Consider the following 6,000-nt stretch of genomic DNA (forward strand, 5'->3'; position numbering starts at 1 on the left):
ACTGGCCCAATATCGACGCGAACATTGTCGACCTCTGCCGAACATGTACTACATGTGGTGAGCATCAAGCTGCACCAAGCAAGGCTCCTATCCACCCATGGATAGCTCCAGAGAAGCCTTGGAGTCGAATTCATGTCGATCACGCTATTAATTTTTTAGGTTCCAATTGGCTTATTGTTACCGATGCTTATAGTAAGTATCCTTCTATTCACCCAACTTCTTCCGTATCGACGTCTGCTACTATTGATTTTTTAGAGCAGGATTTTGCCCATTTTGGATACCCCCACTCCATTGTCTCAGACAATGCGACTACGTTTTCTTCAGAAGACTTCAAGGATTATTGTAAAGCTAGGGGTATAGTCCACATCACTGGAGCACCATACCATCCAGCTACGAATGGTGCTGCCGAGCGTTTGGTGCGCACTTTCAAGCAGGCGTTGAGAAAATCGTCGTTACCGCCTAAAAGTGCCACCACTCAATTCTTGATGCAGTTTCGCCGTACGCCTAATGCCAGTGGTTACTCTCCTAGTGAGTTATTAAACCACCGACAACTACGTACTAAATTAGATATTTTACTTCCTTCCTCAGCTCAGATCACGAAACCATCGACGAGTCCTTCGCCTCGGAAACAAAACCGGAAAACAATTAACTTCGATGTTGGTGATCCTTGTTATGCTTTATACTTTGGTTCCAGGCAAAGCCGAAGCCCTCGGTGGGTTCCTGCCGTCGTGGTGAAGCGACACGGGAGTCGTAGTTTGCAGGTTCGAGTGGACCCTCGAGGTCCAATATGGAGACGCCATATCAACCAGCTACGTCCGCGTTACATCTCGCCGGAAGACGGGGACCCAGGGGAGACTACTTTCACGTCGTCATCGACAGCTGACGAGTTTCCAGTTCCATCGACGCCGATTGCGACCGAGGATTCATCGACGCCGACAGCGACCGAGGATTCATCGACACCGATTGCGACCGAAGATTCATCGACGCCGATTGCGACCGAAGATTCATCGACACCGATAGCGACCGACGATCCATCATCGTCATCGCATCAAGAACAAACATTAAGGCGATCAAAGAGAAGACGCCAACCACCTCTTCGTTATGGGTGGTCATAAATTTTATTGGGGAGGTGTTATGTATTTTAGTTTATTTGCATTGAAACGATGTACTTTGTTTTCGTTTCCCTCAGGTCTTCTCTTTTGCTTAGTATTCATCCGCCTGCTTTTGTTAATTGGCACTTCTCGTTTTGGGCTTACTTTGCAGGTTTCACACTATATCTTGGTTGTGCAATTTTATAATAAAACAGAATTCCAGTATGACTCTGATTGAATGAGGTAAAAACACAACAGGAATTCAGCCGACATGCCTAGGTACGTTTGAATCGTCTCTGCGTTGGGTGATTCGGATCCTTGATGCGCATGTGGGGGCTATCTGTAAATGCGCATGCAACTGTGGTACAGAAGAACAGACCGCAGACCACATACTCTAGCATTGCCCGATTTTTACTCATTTTTACTTCACCAAGGACAGTTGATCTGTCAATGCTGGAGGACTCTACAAGAGCTGTACAGTGGCTGCTCAAGGAATGCCCTGACATCTGATTCCGACGAAGTATAGTCTAAAAATAATTTCTCATACAAAAGAAGAAGGAACAATTTTGTAGAAAATCAGAGTATGAGAGTATTATCCTCGTGTGGTGCTAAGCCTAATTTAGGTATTATTATGTGCAGCAGTCGGTATAACCTGTTCCAGGAAAACACAATGTGTTTTTAGTTATAATATTTCATTTGCAATACGGTAGGCTACACTTGTAACTGTAAAGATGCAAACTCTTTGTTGAAAGTAGGCTACAGTCAGGGGGTTAGCCAGTAAAACATTTCTGGGAGATGGGAAAATGAGTAGACTACTACAGCACATGTAAGTGAAGCCGGTGGCAGTACACCAAGACGTGAAAAAATACCTTAAAATTGCGCATTCTGAAAGCACTTTCAACCTTAATTAACAGTAAAATTCTCTTAATGATGCTGTAACACAAGATGGAAATTTATGTAAGTTACAAAAAACCAAAGCACCTTAGGGAATAAATAAATAAGCTTACGATGTATTGGTTGGTTTAATGGTAGCTTTCAGTTTGTCAATAAATATTTTTCGCACAAAATACATCACAGTAATTATCTAATTTTCATATTAGATCTGAGATGTTTTCCCTGCGAAGAAACAAACATTCTACATTACAGTAGGCTACCGGTGAGCAAAAATTTGAACAACAAAATTACATTTCCCTGCCTCTGACTTCTGTTAGCAGCGAAAGTGTTACATGGCTAAATCTCGCATAAATGTGATCAAATAAATACCTCCTCTCTTAATATACTTTTTCAAAGCTTTTAAATAGCCTACAAGTCTGTTATTCGGTTGCATATATCAAAATATATCGAGATGTAGTCAATTGCTTATTTTGCCATTTCCTGACTACCCCCCTGGCTACAATATTTCTGCGATCTGCTGCATTTCATGTGGCAGAGAGTAAAATTTTCCGCGATGTAAGTTTTCGTTTCGATGTGCGGTGTCTGGTTTTGTCGGAAGCAAAACATTCTTCAGACGATTTTGAGCCCAGGTAGTTTTACAAACATTGATCAAGATGCTGGAAATTCAGACTTTTGCTTATTTTGATAGTTTTTCTTTTTTGTGGCACGTAAATAAATTTCAAGATTAGATTACCAGGGCACCGAGAAATTTTAATGTTGACTGAATCTATTTTTTAATTAGTTGCATCTACAAAATAATAATTAAAGCCCTGCGTGTCGACTAACAAAGCAATTCTACCAAAAGGAAAGATACAAAACTTATAACAACAGCTCTGCACAATCACTATCGTTCTTTCAAAGCGAATTTCGCTGGGGCAAAAGTGAGTGAAATTCAATATTCAGAAATAGTACCCAATTTGAGCCCACAATATCGCTTATTGTCGGAAACGTTTTGTTTTCCAATAGAAACAACAGAAAACATGAAAGCTTTCGAAAGAGTTCAATACAAGTGTTTTATCAATAGCCTAAATATGATCCCAAAATTATTTGCAACCACGTACAAATGTCTATCAACAAATCATAAATAAATTTGAAGCTCAGTTAATGTATTTACTATACACTTTGTCCTCTCCTCAGCTGCAACTTCTACTGACCTGCACAATTTTCTTTGTTGCCAGGAGTTTGTAGCGCTTATGCACTTCACCTGCCTCGAACATGTGTGAAATGCATAAGGTTACATGTGAGAGCATATGTTCTTCAAGCTTGTCGCTAGAACAAAAGCTTTCAAGGATTATTGAATAAACCGATTATTTTTGTACAGTTCTAGATTGAAATCGTCCGAGCTTCGTTGTTTTAATGTCGCCATACGCAACATTACTAGCGCAATGTTTATTTTTTTGAATGCATTTCTTAGAAATAATATAAATGCATTGCAGGCAATACCCAGATGGCGAAGCAATTTGCTTGTATTCAATGTTGTTTAAAATTGCTTAATCGGTAGATAACTGATGTTGCTGTTCGTTGAGCAATTTGGGTTCTTTCCCAAAACTACCATTGAGAGTGTCTTGAATTTTAAAGGTTGTATTTCCTTCTTGTTTTTTCATAAAGTAAAAATACACTTAATCGGCCCAAAAAATAACCAATTAACTGCCACCTTGGTATAGGAAACATGTAGGCCTACATGTTTTCTGTGTAGATAAATGCTTTCAATTTGTTTTTAAATGGTAAGCTCAATAATGCAAAGGAAACATTTCAACTTTTTCTGATTTAAATATTTTTTTGTAAATGTTAATGTTCCAAATCGTTTTTCTTTAAAGAGTTATTATGTGGTCTGGTGTTCAGTGTAAACATTTTATAATCGCTTGAATGCCTAATGGTTGCTGGTAAAACTACATCGAATATTTTCAGTCTGCTGTTAAGAAGTAAATCTGTGCTCCGTGATCAACGTCAAAAAGTTTATTCCAATAATATACAACGAGGCCTCCATTACTTTGTACATCTAATTAATAGACCTTTACCGCAGCTCTGTCCAATGAAGCATGACGAGGAAAACAATCACGCTGGCTGCTTCATTAGCAAGCACCAAATTGCTTGTGAATACCTAATAACTTGCTTATCACTTAGCAGAATCTTCGCAAAAACGTGGAATCAAGGTCAAAAAACAAAGAACTGACTGTTAAATTTGATTCAAGTTACTTTTATAAGAAGAACAAGCCAAGTGATAAAATGATAAACCACTTATTAATGGGCTCTCTTAACTGCGCATAAGCTTTGGCGCTTGAAAGAACTGCTGGTTATTGTGTTGGTGTGAAAACCACATGCTGTTGGGCGGTCTACAATTCTGATAGACTTAAAATAATTCCTTCCTGCGTTAATGTGTCTGTACAATTATAAGTGAGAATTATTGTCTTATTTGCTACAATAAGTAGGCTAAGTGAGTTTCCGTTTGTAGCCTTTTTTTTCTTCTTTGGTTGTAAAAACAATGTATCACTCATGGCCTACTTGCACTGAATATGAAGGAACTGGAGCAATAAGTGTTGTTAAACGGACATAACTCTAAGAATGCCATTCTCCAAGCTCGTTAATTAGCCAAATTAAACAAACTTGGAATAATAATAGAGAATGGCTATACAATTATATTCGAGGTAGGCTATCACAGCTGTAAAGAAAGCATGTTTCATGATTCTATTGAGCTGGAATGCCATTCAATCAGGGCCGTAGCCTAATTTTGTCAGTTTGGGCCCCGATGCAATTATGGAGCCTTCGTTTTTTTTCTGTGCATATTAGAAGGTAGAGACGTATGTAAAGCTCGCATTAGCTACAGATCACGAAACACGGGTGTCTATCGTTATCCATTATTGCTACAATCTGCTGCCAACAAACGTTTTGTTGTTGCAAAATACCTTGTTTTGGCCGCTTTTTGGGATCGATTGCCCAACTGGTTAACCTATTGATGAAAAGTATGGGCAATTGGGCATACGGTTCGCATTTTCCCGAATTCATCAAATAAAAACTGGATTTCTGTAGCAGTTTGGTGATTAGGTTTGAAATCAAAGCTACGTTGTAAACAATTTTTTCGACCACAGAATAATTTCAATAATTTGTTTGTTTAGCTCCCCTGGTTTCATGTAAGCTACCCAATGAAGTTCACATGGGGGTCCAGTAATAGGATAGCCTGATTAGGGTTTTTTGGTCTCATTGCTACAAAGAGTACATAGCCGTCACTGCGATCACGAATGCAACACAATAAGAAGCAGCGGAGAAATATATAGCTTAGTCTTCGAATCAACTGCTACCCTTATTTTGGCATGCCATTAGGTGTCTTTGCCGAGATACGGCCCCAAACTCTGGTGCGGTGTCGAACCGACGTCCTCTACGAAGTCGCGCAAACGTTCTCACGCTCAACAATGTAGCCGCTACATAACTATAAATCGTTTGTAGTTAGTTAAAGTTTTATAATGTTAAAAAGTTTACTAAAAATTTAGACAACAGTAAGTATGCTATGGTTTAATAAAATTGTAGTAGCTTAACCAAAAAGTATGGCATTGGGTGGTTCCACCTACTTTGTAGTCAAATTCAAAGTGAAAGCTGTGTGTGGAAAACTTGTGATGTGACTGTTCCAATTTCGACAGAAAGAAATAATTGCAACAAATACAAATGCTGTTTGATTCTGTGTCAATATATTAGTTCTATAAGAGCAAAAGAAGCCAAACACAAATATTTAGTGGTTGAAAACCTGGAGTGACCCCAAGCATAGACCAGGTACATCAAGTAATAAACGAAAATGCTGCAAGCATAAACTATAAGTGAAGATTCGCAATGAAATAGGAACAAGTTTAGGCTACCTATTTCAGTTGTTAACTGAAATATTTCAAAATAAAATTAATCGGTCCTTTCGTTCAGTGGTCCCGTGCAGGAGGTTATAGCGCTGCGCTGGTTGTAGTTAGGCCCATGGGCTACTGCCCTGCAGTAAACT

This window comes from Aplidium turbinatum, chromosome 2 (assembly GCF_918807975.1).
Source record: "Aplidium turbinatum chromosome 2, kaAplTurb1.1, whole genome shotgun sequence".
In the NCBI taxonomy this organism is placed as follows: domain Eukaryota; kingdom Metazoa; phylum Chordata; class Ascidiacea; order Aplousobranchia; family Polyclinidae; genus Aplidium; species Aplidium turbinatum.